The sequence below is a fragment of the Cyprinus carpio genome, chromosome A25 (assembly GCF_018340385.1).
Source record: "Cyprinus carpio isolate SPL01 chromosome A25, ASM1834038v1, whole genome shotgun sequence".
NCBI classification, from domain to species: Eukaryota; Metazoa; Chordata; class Actinopteri; order Cypriniformes; family Cyprinidae; genus Cyprinus; species Cyprinus carpio.
This window is the reverse complement of record NC_056596.1, coordinates 20,764,570-20,779,091: the sequence shown is the minus strand read 5'-3', so window position 1 is coordinate 20,779,091 and position 14,522 is coordinate 20,764,570. Positions and strand designations below refer to the sequence as shown.

General features: G+C 40.9%; 1 pseudogene; it reads right to left on the bottom strand.

The window, feature by feature from the left end:
- Positions 1–6,232: 6,232 nt before the first annotated feature.
- The window catches only part of LOC122135704, a 26,322-nt pseudogene continuing 18,032 nt past the window's right edge, over positions 6,233–14,522 (bottom strand).

Below are 14,522 nucleotides of genomic sequence, written 5' to 3'. Positions count from 1 at the left end.
TCTTCGTCCACTGTGACGTCGAGCGTCTCCCCACGTCCACCATCAGGAGTGTGAGTGATGTTGAAGAGCCACATAATTTTTTCTCCGTCCACTGTGACGTCGAGCGTCTCCCCACGTCCATATAGACATGGGTTACATGCCCCTCACCACCCATTCGACCATTCGTCCCCTTTCGTTTTTCATAAAATTAAACCCTTTTTGGTGTAAACCACGGCAATATAGCCCTTTTGATTGGAACCCATGGCGATTCAGCCCTATATTTTATTATTTTATAATTATATATATCTCTCTCTATGACATGACCATTTTCTTTTTTGGGCCTGGGGTGTCCTTTAGTGGTCAGCAGAAAGTGGGCCAGTGCACAACCATTTCTGGGAAATATATGAAATATAACTTTGCAATTTTAAAAACAAAAACTGACCTATTTTAATGGCTGCAAACAGCAGTGTAATTAGGAAGCAAAAAATGAGACATAGGTCCCAGTCGGACTCGGGACGAGAAACAATGATAAGCTGCCGCATTCCTAGGGCTGCTAAGAGTCACGTAAAGTATCTTTATTTATATAGCGCTTTTAAAACAAAAAAGATTGCGTCAAAGCAACTAACAACATAATTAGGAAAACAGTGTCAATAATGCGAAAATGAACAGTTAAAGGCAGTTCATCATTGAATCTGTGATGTCATCAGGCAGCTCAGTTTCAGTTTAATAGGATCTGTGGCAATAATTGCAATCAAAGTGCAACGATATCGCTGAAAGGACGTGTCCTCCAAATAACGCAAGCCAGATGGTGACTAGCGGCAAGGAGCCACAAACTGCCCTCGGTGACAGAATGAGAGAAAAAACCTTTGGGAGAAAACCAGGTCCGTTTGGAGGGGCCAAGTTTCCTCTGACCAGACGAAACCAGCAGTTTCAATTACAGGCTGCAGCAAAGTTCAGATTGTGGCAGAAGAATCATCTGTTTCCTGTGGTCTTGTCCGGTGGTCGTTCTGAGACAAGGTTTTACAGCGGATCTGTATCTGGGGCTTAGTCCTGATCTCCGCTGTCTTTCAGGGCTGTAGAGGTCCTTTCTAGGTGCTGATCCACCATCTGGGGCTGGATACATACTGGATCCGGGGAACTGCAGTGACCCTCTGACTTGGATACAGACTGGATCTGGTGGCTACGGTGACCTCGGAATAAGAGAGAAACAGACTAATATGAGCGTAGATGCCATTCTTCTAATGATGTAGCAAGTACATCGGGTGTTATGGGAAGTGTTCCCGGTTCCGGTTTACCTAATTAATGCAGCCTAAAAATCCTTTAACGGATTTGGATCTTAGAAGTGTATTAGTATGTTATGTGTAAGCCAGGTTAAAGAGATAGGTCTTTAATCTAGATTTAAACTGCAAGAGTGTGTCTGCCTCCCGAACAATGTTGGGTATGTTATTCCAGAGTTTGTGCGCTAAATAGGAGAAGGATCTGCCACCCGCAGTTGACTTTAATATTCTAGGTATTATCAAATTGCCAGAGTTTTGAAGAACGGAGCGGACGTGGAGGACTATAAAGTAACAAGAGCTTGTTCAAATACTGAGGTGCTAAACATTCAGGGCTTTATAAGTAATAAGCAAGATTTTAAAATCTTTACGATGTTTGATAGGGAGCCAGTGCAGTGTTGACAGAACCGGGCTAATATGATCATACTTCCTGGTTCTAGTAAGAACTCTAGCTGCTGCATCTTGGACTTAATGGAGTTTGTTTACTAAGCGTGCAGAACAACCACCCAATAAAGCATTACAAGCATGACATCTAACCTTGAGGTCATAAACACATGGATTAACATTTCTGGCATTTGACATTGAGAGCATAGGCCGTAATTTGATATATTTCTGAGATGGAAAAAACGCAGTTTTACAAATGCTAGAAACGTAGCTTTCTAAGGAAAGGTTGCTATCAAATAGCACACCTAGGTTCCTAACTGATGACGAAGAATCGACAGAACAGCCATCAAGTCTTAGACAGCGTTCTAGGTCATTACATGCAGAGCTTTTAGGCCCTATAATTAACACCTCTGTTTTTTCAGAATTTAGCAGTAAGAAATTACTTGTCATCCAGTTTTTTCTATATCGACTATGCATTCTGTTTCGTTTTTCAAATTGGTATGTTTTCGCTGGGCCCGCAAAGAAAAATATAGAGCTGAGTATCATCACCTCGCATAAAAGGGGAGTGAAAAGCTACAGGGGCCTAGGTTTTGAGGCCCTTACAGGTCTATACCAGATTTATGCATTTGGAAATGAATGTTGTGAATCAGGGGTTGTTTTCTAATTAAATGACAAAATTCTTGAGTTGTATTTTGTTGTTTAAGTTCATTTATTTTTAATTTTTTTTACATTTTACAGATTCCCCCAATTTCTTGCATGCCCAAACTCTGTATGCTAAACCATATTTTATCAGTATATTATTATTTAAAAAATGTGTTTACTTATTTAAATACGTTTTAACTTATACAAAGGAACGATAAAAAGTGATAAATTTCTTAATTCAGGGACATAATTTCGGGCATGTCATAGGCGTCTGTATATGGGAAAATAAATGTATTAAAAAAGGTCAGATAACAAATAAGTTATGTGTGGCCTGCTAAAAGATACATCAGTGAATTATTAAAATGTGTAAGTTTCAAGCCTTTCATAATTTGGACATAAGGAAATTGTGAAGTTTTAATGGTTTTCATAATGACAGGTTAATAACCATAAGATGCATTAAAAGCATTTATGTAAATAATTTTTTTGATGCTGCAGCCTACGACTATCACACGTTTTGAAATTAACTTCATAAAAATTCATTTTAAATAAATTTTCTGATTTTTAAGGATGTTATATTATATTGGTTTATTCGCGTTATTTGATCTCCCCGTTTACAAAACAAAATATCAATTTTAGTCAGTTTGCAAACTGTCCCTTTGCACCACCTTGCGGTAGTTTAGTAAACAACTTTAACACGTGACTGACTTGCAGTTACACGCCATGGCCCTGCGGCGGCGGGGTACAATGTGGCAGTAAAAGCCCGCGATTTGGGTTGGCCACCTACTGTATATGTCAGAATCCTGAGACCCCGCTATTTTCAACGGGGCTAGTCCAGTCTCTGAGCACAGGCAAAGAAAATTTGTGAGCTTAAGAGCCAAACCGAACGGGAGGACCGTGACATTCGTAACACCATGCCTTGGTAGGTGAAACAAAGGAATTTCCTGTGCAGAGAATAAATGCTTATGTGGAAGAAAGCAACTTTCAGATCAATTGATGTGAACTAAATCGTTTTGATTTATTGAGCTAAGAGATACCTGTGTGTTAACATTTTGAAATTGTGATTTTCCTTAAATGTTTGTTTCACACCCTGAGATCCAAGATGGGATGGAGGGAACCGTCCTTCTTTGGAATTAGGAAACAACGTGAGTAAAACCCCCTGATCTGCGTAAAGTGAGAAGGGACCACTCAAACCCACCCGTTTTTTTGAGGAGGGAGGAGATTTTGTCTTTTCAGAATTTGTGAGCGGAGCTCTCTTCCTTATGAGAAGAGATAACTCTGTTGACGATGAGAGCATGAGCAGCTCAGGATTGCAACACTACTGGCTGAAAAATAACCATCATGTCGGCGGAGGCTGATCTGTCGATATGTCCTCCTGAAGACAAGCTAGTGAACAATGTAGCGTGTGCAGGGACTTTATGCGCTCAGTGAAGGGGCAGTCCGTTACCTGCACTTGGGCATGCGGTCCTGTCTATCAAGCTAGACTTGGTGTAATGGAGGTTGGTGCAATTAGTGTAAAATGTCATAATTAAAATATTGATGGCCCGAGTGGTGGAAATCACATTTCCTCTGTCTGCAACAAACACATCCGCCAAAGATGCTGCTTCCGCTGCTGTTCTGGGTTCTCTCTTTCTCGAATCCACACCTGCCGTTCTGGGGAAAGTATTCTAAGATATTGCTCCAGAATGATAATTTCACTCACCTCCTCCACAGTTTTCTTCTTAGGCTGGATCCACTTTCCAAAGAGTTCTTTGAGCCGAATTGTAAAGCTCCTTTGGACTCTCAGTTGGATCTGCTGTTAAGGAACGGAACTTTTGTTGATACGTTTCAGCATTGACATCATATTTCTTTAAAATAGCATACTTCACTTTAACCAGAATTGATTCTATGTAGGCCACACTGGGTTCATACCATGCTTTTCCAGTCAGGGGGAAAGGATTATTTTCCCCCACGCCACACCCCCAGCTATGACACAACACCAACCAAGTCTATTAGTGTTACATTCACTTGGGAACATCGGGGGCCAGATGTCATCACTGTACACAAAGCTGGTTGAAAGATTCCTCAGTTTTCTTGCATCGGCTGTCTGAAGCAATGCTGTGTGAATCATTAGATGTGAAGTCAGGGTTTATATTAAATAAATACAGTTGTTTCAGACCTGTTTGTAAAAGCAACTGTTTTAACTGGATAGACTTAATCTTCAAATCACAGTCATGAAGACATTAGACTTTGTAAAAATGGCTTCATTTTTTATTTTTTTATTAAAAGCAACAAATGAATCACAGATGTTTCAAAACAAGCCGTGGACGACAGATGACAGATAAAACAACTGCTGCAAACGTTGCTTTAATGTAATGGGAATGGAATCTGAGTGAGACAGAAGGTCATGTGACAGATATCGGATGTTAACGGGATTCACGGGAACATTATCAAAGTGTGTTTGCTTTTAGGAGGAAAAACAGCATTGTTTAGTTTTCACTACATCTGATCAGAAAAATTCACGTGGTTTTTTGTCACAAGCACCAGAAAAACAGCCAATCATTAATGAATGTGAACTGACGTGTGGCCAAGTGTGGTGTCCCATACTCTGAAATTGTGCTCTGCATTTAACCCATCCAAGTGCTCACACACCGTGAACACACACCCAGAGCAGTGGGCAGCATATTACTGCGGCACCCGAGGAGCAGTTTGGGGTCCGGTTCTTGCTCAAGGGTCTCATCTCAGTTGTGGTATTGAGGGTGGAAGAGAGCGCTGGTCATTCACTGCCCCCACCTACAATCCCTGCCCATACGGTCTGACTCTCTAACCTGCATCCTCAATAAACAAGCTACAGGTAGTCCAAAATGCGGCGGCTAGAGTCCTTACCAGGTCAAGAAAATATGATCATATTACCCCAATACTACAGTCTCTGCACTGGCTACCTATTAAGTCCTGTATCAGTTACAAAATATTATTACTTACTTATAAGGCCCATAATGGCTTAGCTCCTGCGTACCTAACTAGCCTTATACCACGCTACAACCCATCACGCTCCCTAAGGTCACAAAACACTGGACTTTTGATAGTACCTAGGATAGCAAAGTCCACTAAAGGAGGTAGAGCTTTTTTGCATTTGGCTCCCAAACTCTGGAATAGCCTTCCTGATAATGTTCGGGGGTTCAGACACACTCTCTCTGTTTAAATCTAGATTAAAAACACACCTCTTTGGCCAAGCATTCAAATAATGCATCTCATAATTTTGGACTGCAGTTATATCTGATCAAATGTGCATTATTATTCTTTAGCTTGGGTTAAACTAATTAATTTTACTTGGCTGGAACAGCAGCTACGCTAATTATGTCTCTATTTGTTTCTCTGTTGCTGCTGGATTTACATCCCGTGGTAACTAGGATTTACACAAGCTCCAGTCTGGATCCAGAACACCTGAGAAGAGAAGATACCAACCCCTCAGAGGACCTCAGATGATGCTAACCCAGAGACAACATACACAACTACCACATTTTTGCTATAAGTTTGATTGCATAATTGCTGTTAATAGTGTTAATCGTCTGTTTGTTTACGTCTTTATTGATTTTTCTGAACATTTCTGCCATATGCACATGAACTGACAGTCATCACTGATAAGCTACTACTAAATATTGTAGAAACTTAATTTTCTGTAAAGTTGCTTTGCAATGATTTGTATCGTAAAAAGCGCTATACAAATAAACTTGAATTGAATTAGACCACGACTGCCCCTGAATGCCTTTCACAGATGCCAAGTCCAGAAAAAAAATGCATAGACTTCTTTTTATGAGCAAAAATTAATAAAGGACCATTTACTCTAAGAATGAGAAAGCAAAGCAAAACCAACAGCAAAGGAACCCGTTCATAGGAATGCATCGTTTCAGCTCAAATGCTGTGGACCTTACGAGTGTGAATCCACAGATGTAGTAAATCAGCCATACATAAAGAAATCAGACCGATTCATTTATTCAGATTAAAATATTTACGCTGACAGACTGAATATTCAGCAGGAATCAAACAATTTACAATAATAATAATCATCAAATAGAAAAAATTAATCTAACAAGTACTGGAATATGTTAATTTACTGCTCAATGTTCGTTTATGCTAAAGTTCTGGGAATACGTGTAAGAACTGTCTTTATACTCTGGCAGAGCTTTAAAAAAACCCTCATTAAAAAACAAAATCTAAAACTAAAACTGTGCTGTGGCTTCTTCACTGTGTAGAAATGACAAACATGAGAAAGTCAAGTCTTTATCACTGAAAAAATGTGAGCAGAAATAAAGCTGGTGGAAAATCCAGAGCGCGTTTGTGACGGTCAGTTCAGCCAGCTGGTGTTGAGCTGAGTCTGATTCTTGATGCTGGTGTCCATCTTCAGCACTTCTCTGACGGCCATCGTAGCGTATGTGGAGGACGGCAGAGAAAACTCCATCTTCAGGGCACGATACTTCCCTTCTGCACACACACACACACACAGATATATATGTGGTCAAAGCTAAAGACGATCCAACGAAAAAGAGTTAGAGACATTTTTTGGCCAGGCAGAGAATAAACCAACAGAAATCTATAGAACGTCCCTATTCAGAGAGCTGAGTAAATGTGTGTGCTTTGGACCTTTGAGGTAAACCGGAGCTGGAGCGTTCTCTAATTTCTCCACATCTGTGTGAACAAGAGGCACTCGTGGATCATCGTACTGGATCAGCTCCCTTTGGAGAAGAAAGATCAGATGAACTCCATCAGAACTGAAGCTGGAAGCGCAGGAGCAGAGCGAGTTACTGGAGCTCACTCACCAGCTGACGTCTCTGGGGCGAATGAGGATCCTCCTGTACGCGCCGGCAAGAGAGTAATCCCGAACTTTGTGCCTCATGCTATCGATGTCCAGGTCCATCAGCGCTCAGCATGTCTCTGTAGCCTCACCCACTGCAGGAGACGCACAACACGGCCAGAACACCAATGAGGAATCAAACAGCAGTGAGAGAAAAACACACTGAGCATCGGCTGAAGAAACGGACGAGCAGAGCTGCTGCTTCTCTTGATGCGAAAGCACACAACCGTCTCTCTGTGTTTCTTAATCTGTGCGACTCCAAAGCCCCCATAACCACACTATATTCAACCCGCCAGCATGATTACTCACAATATCTACCCACTAAAATATTTGTAGACAATATATATATTTAAAATATTTTAGAGACTTACACAGCTAAAAGAAATCTACATTATATTAAAGGCATTTTACCATTTTTATGAATTTCTGACTTTTTCTAACTCTTCCACGTCTAAAAATCACACTTTTACAATGAGGCTTCCTTATATATATCCAGATTCTCCCAGAATGCCTCACCGCTGTGAGTGGGATAAATGACGTCAAACCCCCGGCAGCGGCATCACCACATCATGAACGGAGTGTTTCTCTGCCTCTTCAGCGGACAGAACGTGAGCAGAGCCTGAAAACACAGGAGATTCTGTCAGCATCACCATCATCTCACACACACACACACACACACACACTCACTCACTCACTCTAGCACTCACTCACACACACTCTAGCACTCACTCACACTCACACACACTCTAGCACTCACTCACACTCACAGACACACACGCGCGCGCGCGCACCACACACACACACACACACACTAGCACTCACTCACACTCACACACACTCACTCTAGCACTCACTCACACTCACAGACACACACACACACACACTCACTCTAGCACTCACTCACACACAAACACACTTGCGCGCACACTCACTCTCTCTCTCTCACACACACACACACACACAACTCTAGCACTCACTCTCACACACACACACTTACTCTAGCACTCACACTCAAACACACTTGCGCACACACACAACTCTAGCACTCACTTACACACACTCACAACTCTAGCACTCACTCACACACACTCACTCACACAAACACACTCACGTACACACGCACTCACACACAAACACTCACGTACACACGCACTCACACTTGCGCACACTCACACAACTCACACAAACACTTGCACACACGCTGACTCACTCACACACACACTCACTCTCACACAAACACACTCGCTCACACACAACTCTAGCACTCACTCTCACACACACACACACACTCTCTCACACACAAACACACTCACTCTCACACAAACAAACTCGCGCACACTCACTCATACAAACACACTCGCGCCCACACACAGACAGACTCACACACACACACTCACTGGTGCACACACTCACGCACGCACACACTCTTAAAAAAAAAAAAAAAAACACACACTCCCTTGTGCACACACTCTAGCACTCACTCACACACACACACACACACACAAACACACTCGCGCACACTCACACAACTCACTCACACACACACACACACACACACACTCGCACACACGCTCACTCACACACACAACTCTAGCACTCACTCACACACACTCACACTCACACAAACACACTCGCTCACACACAAACACACTCGCGCCCACACACACAGACTCACACACACTCACTCACTGGTGCGCACACTCACACACGCACACACCTACACTCACACACGCACTCTCTCTCACACACACACACACACTCCCTTGTGCACACACTCTAGCACTCACGCACACACACTCGTGCAATCACTCTTACACACACGCGCGCACACACACTCGCACACACACACGTGCACACACACACACTCACTTCCTCTGAGAACCAGATCTCCCTCCACGGCTCTGAGTCCGAAGGCCTCCATGCGTTTGCTGACCATACAGTTCCAGACGAAGCTCTGATAGCTGTGGATGTACATCAGCCTGTTGTTACGGGGGATCTGAAGCAGGATAAAGACGTCAGAGCACTGCGGAGGTCAAGAGCGCGTGGGGTTATTTCATGATGTGAAACATTGGGTTCTCTTACCAGTCCGAAGGCTGTGATGATGTTGTTTTTGCCGTACTTGGCAAGGCCTCGCAGTAACTGACCTCCCACGCAGCGTTTGACCGGCAGTTTCTTGAGGGCCGCCTCTGGGTCCTGAGAGCGTGCCCACTCCTCTCTGCACTTCACCAGATAGCCCTTCTCCGCTGGACGCACCGCCAGAGACAGAACTCGGTTACACTCCAAAACACCAGCGCAGTGAATGGTGCAGTGTCCTCTCTCTAGCATTATTACACCGGCATTATGCCTATTTTAGTGAAAAATGTCCAGAGTGCACTGTGGTAGCGCAAAAGTACATTAATATGATATGCGAGTGTGAATCTCTTCACTCACATGTGGATTTCCTTTGCTCTCGCACTAAACCGGACATGTGCTCTCAGATACACGCTGCTCTCGCCCTGAGGGTGTGCGTACACTTAAAACTGCAATCGTAAATGTCTCCTGCTCTTGCGCTAGAAATGAATTATTTCCCACCTGAACTAAGCATCGTCAAAAGTTAACCAATCAGACTTCCAGGACTGACCGATGAACATGCTACGTTAAATGTAATTGGCTGAGAGGAAACTGCACCTGGAATTTGAAAAATTTAGGAGCACCTTCTGATCAATAATCAAAAATTCTGATCAAAAATCATCCTTCCTAACATGAGGTGATGTGACTCCTTAAAGTGTCTTACAGGGACATTTTATTTTTAGCTTTGCAATGGCATCATTTTCATCTTTTAAAATTTCTATTTAAAACAACATAAAAAGAAGTACAATAATACAAATAAGTTACCAATCATATGAAATTAGTAGTAATAAAAAATGTATTTGTACTACAGAGGGTGCACAGAAGAACACAAAAGTGGCTTGTAGGTACATTTTCAGACGTTTAATGAGGCTCAGAGGTGGCATGAGTGCAATTAAATTCATAAATTAATGTGGAGATTAACGTTTTAAATATAACATTTTGAATACAGAAATATTAAATGATTTAAATAACTGAAATAATACCTAAAAATGAAACCATTTTCACTTAACAAATAAAAGCTGTCACTCTCATTATCACGAGAAGCTGCATTTTTTTTCCAATTGACAGAAATCAGTCGTAGCTTTGTCACCCCAGTTTTTTACAATAGGCATTAAAGTGCACTATCTAAACTTAAATTGTTGTATTTTATGAACACTTTGGAATATAGACATAAGGTTGATCTCTTTTTAAAGAAGAAAATTAGCAGATTTTGTCAGAAGTGGAATTTTTTCAAAAATGAAAGTATCAAAAAAGTTATAGAAGTTTAAATGTACTGTAAATAAAAAGCGCTATATTAGTTTTATTTTATTTTATTTATTATAAATATTTTACATAACAGGTTTTACTCTAACATTGGTATAAAATTAAAGCCTTGTGTCTAAATAAGTTATGTTCCAAATTTGAAGTTGATATGAAAAAAATTGAGGTTTCTTGTGAGATTATATTTAGGGCGTCATACCACAAACAGCCACTGGGAGCCACCAAAACTCCTTAGAATTTTGTTTAATGAATTTTTCCCTAGATTTCTCTGTCAATTTTACTTCAATACTCAAAATAACCACCAAATATGAAATCCTGAGACTCAGACCTTTCCAATGATATGTTTGTTGCCAAGATTATAACAAGTTTTGATTCTAAAAGACCGTAATGCATTTTGTAATATGACACCTGACACTGCCCACTAAGGGGGAGGAGACCGCCATAAGATTTTAAAGTACCATTTCCGTGGTAACAAGATGTCTGATTTCAAAATGGTTTTCACAGGAAGAATCTAAGCTTCTAAGCTTTCAAATGAAATATAATTTATGATGATTACTAAAAGATTTTATAGAGAAAAAGGACAACAAAAAAAAGAGCGCCAAGCGTCCCACAGGTGGGACGGTGACAGTTAAGGGGTTAATAACTACTGAAAGTTGTCACTCCTTATCGCGATCTGTGGGCGCACAGAAAATGAGCGCGCAAGAGTGAGTTCAAGACTCAAAAGCAGGTGCAAATGATACATCCACGACTGGTTTGAACAAGTTATAGATAGATAAATAGATAATACGTAGAGCCACTAGCTATCAGAACGGCACCGACTCTCACTATCTTTAGATCAAAATTAAAAATTAATTTACTCTCTATGGCATTTTAAAATGGCTGTTGCTTTAGGGCTGCATTATTCTGTAACGTATTATTCTTTAACTGTATTCTTTTAATGTTGATGTGCTATTTTCTATGTGTACCTTGTAAAGCACTTTGAGCAACGTTGTAAATAAAAAGATAGATAAATAGATATGGAAAATAACTATATTTGCAGCATTGTTGTTTTCTGCAGTGTTTTGTTGTTTCCGTTGTTGTTAAAATAACCGCGCCATCCACAGGTCTAAACTTTAAAACTTTTGTTTTTTTGTGTGTGTGTATATATATACACATTTTTGATTTTATTTATTTTTATTTTGATCAAAATTTCATTTTGTTCTCTGTTGCTTCTTATCTAACCTTTTATTGCAAAGCACTTTGGATCAAAGATGGTTGTGTTAAAGTTGTGCTCTATAAATAAAGTTTGACTTGATAGCATTCATAATGGTGTTTTTTTGCTTTTGAAACAGACTGAATTTGCAGTGGCTTTTCTAAAAATTGTACAGTACTGTGTTGTTTGTTGCACAGTGAAACCAGTAACCCATCATGGTGACAGCAGGAGGAGCGCAGTGATCTCCCAATCAAACACGGATGCAATGGGTTAGATGAGAACCGGCCTCCCCGAATGAATCTGGGTTCACAAGTCTTTTTCTTCTGATGGAGGTTTGATTCCTGTCACTTTTGGCTCGATCACTGAGAGCTTACAGACAATTACTCTCCAGTAAAATCAATCTATTCAGCTGTTCACGAAGCGATCCAGTGAAGTCACTGAATGACTGAATAATGCCATCATCATCTGCAGAGCTAATTTATAGATGAAATTCCTGATTGCACAGTTTTGCAGCACTGATGCTGTTTTCTGTTTACTGCTGTAAAGCTGATCTGAAGCAATCTGTATTGTAAGAAGCACAGCACGACTTGTTTGTGTTTTGCATTCAAACTCATCAAGCTGATATTTGCACTTCATTAAAGGGGGTCATATGATGCGATTTCAAGTTTTCCTTTCTCTTTGGAGTGTTACAAGCTGTTCGTGAATAGATAAGATCTGTTAAGTTGCAAAGACTAAAGTCTCAAACCCAAAGATATTCTTTATCAAAGTTAAGAACTTGTCCACGACCCTCTAAACGCCTCGTTTAAACACGACCCCACATCTCTACATCACTATGCAGGAAGATTTGCATAATGCCGCCCAAATGTTCACGCAAAGAAAGGAGGAGTAACGTTTATTCTCTCTGTTGCCACCGGCGTCATGTTGTGGAGACACTGTTTCGTTGTGAAAGTGAAACTACTTTGTTTGGTCTTCCAAAAGAGGACACAACTAGAAATCAGTGGTTAAGAAATAAAAAAACACACTTCCACAACACATCAAACCAAATACTGTATCCTGATCCTGGGAAAGTGAGAGAAGACTACAATGCCAGCTGTTCAGACTTGCAGTCTGTAAGTATGTTTATATATGTAAAGGATTTGCCGCTGATGATTAAAACGTGAGTTTTGAGCAGTGTAGAGCAGCAGTTCTCAATTCCAGTCCTCACGCCCCCTGCTCTGCACATTTTATATGTTTCTCTTATTGCTTCAGACGTTTGTTCTATTTGAAGGTAAGTGCCCTGCGGAGTGGACATCACAGGATATTCTGCCATGATTCCAGTTCGATGCGAAAATATATATGTTCCATTCAAAGTGCATTGAAGTGAGCAAGATGTGAATTTAAATTTTATTTATTTACAGAGGTATATGATGTCACACTTGTGTGTGAAGTGTTTGAAGACGTTTTGCACAGCGCTAATCCATGAATGAATTTTCTGAAGTGAAGTAAACTTCAACAGATGTCCCCTGCTCAGGGCGTAGGGAGCAATGAACACTGTGTAGGGAGCATGTCAATGGGAACACAGTTCATGCACGGAGCTCACTTCTAACGAGCTAATTATCTGAATCAGGTGTGTTAACAAAAAGAGACGGGCAAAATATGCAGAGCCCAGGGGCGCGAAAAACTGGAATTGAGAACCGCCGGTGTACAGTAGAGCTTGTTGTTTGTCGTTTCTTTCTCTCTTTTCGATCAAAAATGCAGACATGGTTTTATGTTTATGTGGCACGATGCATTATAACCCGTAATTAAAGCTGCAAGCAGCGATGAACGGGCCCTCGCATCCGGGCTCACCGCCAGTGGGTGGCTTTAGTAAAACAGTGAACGGTGAGAAATATGCGTTTAATGTGGTAAATATAAGAGAAATATGTCAAAGTCATTTATATGTGCCAATCTTCCTGCTGCCAGCTGGTGGCGCTATGACTATAACTCGATTTTAGCATGTAAATTTCTTCAGTCCAGCACTTTTATCAAGCTTATGAAATTTAGTGCAGACTGAACATGGTATGTTTGAGTTAGTATAAAGCATGAGGTGTCCTATTGCCAACAGGTGGCGCTATGATCATAACTGAATATTGGCCTTTAGATATCTTCAGGCCATGACTCTTTCCAAATATTTGAAGTTGGGTGCAGATTGGACATTGCATGTTTAATTTAGTGGTAAAACAAGCCATTTCCTGTTGCTAGCAGGTGGCGCTATGATTAGAGTGGAATATTGACCTTCAGATGGTGTTCAGGCCAACACTCCTTTTGAACATGTGAAGTTTGGGGAAGATCAGGACATCTTATGCCTGAGTTACAACAACTTCTATTCCCATGGCGAGACATAGAACTTTGTCATGGCGCCATGGCCCACACCCTTTAATGAAAACTCAAGATGTTCACAATTTAACCATCGCAAAGGCCTTTAGATTAGACTGACCAAAAAAAAAATTATAAAGTGTCATAAAATTTCTAGGAGTAGTTTGTTACATCATAAAACATGTCACTTCCTGTTGCCAGCAGGTGGCGCTATGGCTATAACTGAATATGGGCATGTCAATCTGTTCAGGTCAGGAGTCTTCTCAAACATGTGAAGTTTGGGGCAGATTGGACATTGTATGTCTGAGTTATAGCAGCTTCCTTTCTCATGGCGAAACAACGAAATTTGTAAGGCCGCCACAGACACGCCCCTTATAAACGAAAACCTCAAGATCTTCGCAATTTAACATCGCAAAGGCCTTTAGATTACACTGACAAAGTTTTGGTGTTGATCTGAATAAATCTCTAGGAGGCAAAATGCCCCTGAAAATGGCAAAAACGACACAAATTTTGCAGAGAA